The sequence below is a fragment of the Neopelma chrysocephalum genome, unplaced genomic scaffold (genome assembly GCF_003984885.1).
Source record: "Neopelma chrysocephalum unplaced genomic scaffold, ASM398488v2 Primary Assembly neopelma1_116, whole genome shotgun sequence".
NCBI classification, from domain to species: Eukaryota; Metazoa; Chordata; class Aves; order Passeriformes; family Pipridae; genus Neopelma; species Neopelma chrysocephalum.
The window spans coordinates 3,156,091-3,156,745 of record NW_020897778.1 but is presented as its reverse complement, the minus strand read 5'-3'; positions in this window follow the sequence as shown (position 1 = coordinate 3,156,745).

The following is a 655-nucleotide window of genomic DNA, read 5'->3' as shown; positions in this document are numbered from 1 at the left end:
CGCAACAGCAGCGCCCAGCCCGGCCCCAGGGTGACTTTAGCCATAAAAAACAGGGAGCCCAAGTGGAAAACAACTCGTACTTCAGCGTGGGCCGGTCCCAGCAAGGTGCCTGTTCTCTGCTGCAGCAGGGACAGAGGACACTCCTCCTTTTCTGTGAGCAGTGGAGCTGCAGATCCCCCAGCACTTGTGTACCCTCCTCTTTGCACTTCGTGTTGCTATTTGGTTTTTTATGTTGGGCCTTTCTGCTGGTGAAACGTTGCTTTTATGTAAAGAAATATCCCAGTCGAGTGCACATCCAACACCCTTTCCACAAGCACAGCACTTCCCCTCCCTGAACAATTTCAGCCAGAAGCCAAGAGAATGTAGACACTCATTTTCCCAGAATATCTGTGCTTTGTTCAGTTATTAAGGCAGTTTGGATGGCTGAGTCCTTAGAGAGCACAAACCCTTTGCTGCAGATTCTTGATCAGGGGTGAGGGGGATGTGGGGTGACCTCTGTTACAGGTGCACGACTCTCCTGTGCAGCCTCTCCAGCCCAGTTCCCTGTTCCTGTGGACACTGGCAGCCCGGGGTGCCCGGGAGGTGAGGGGCACTGGCACTGTGTTAATGCATAACCTCGGAGTGCCCCGGGCCAAGCACTTATGGAATGGAGCTG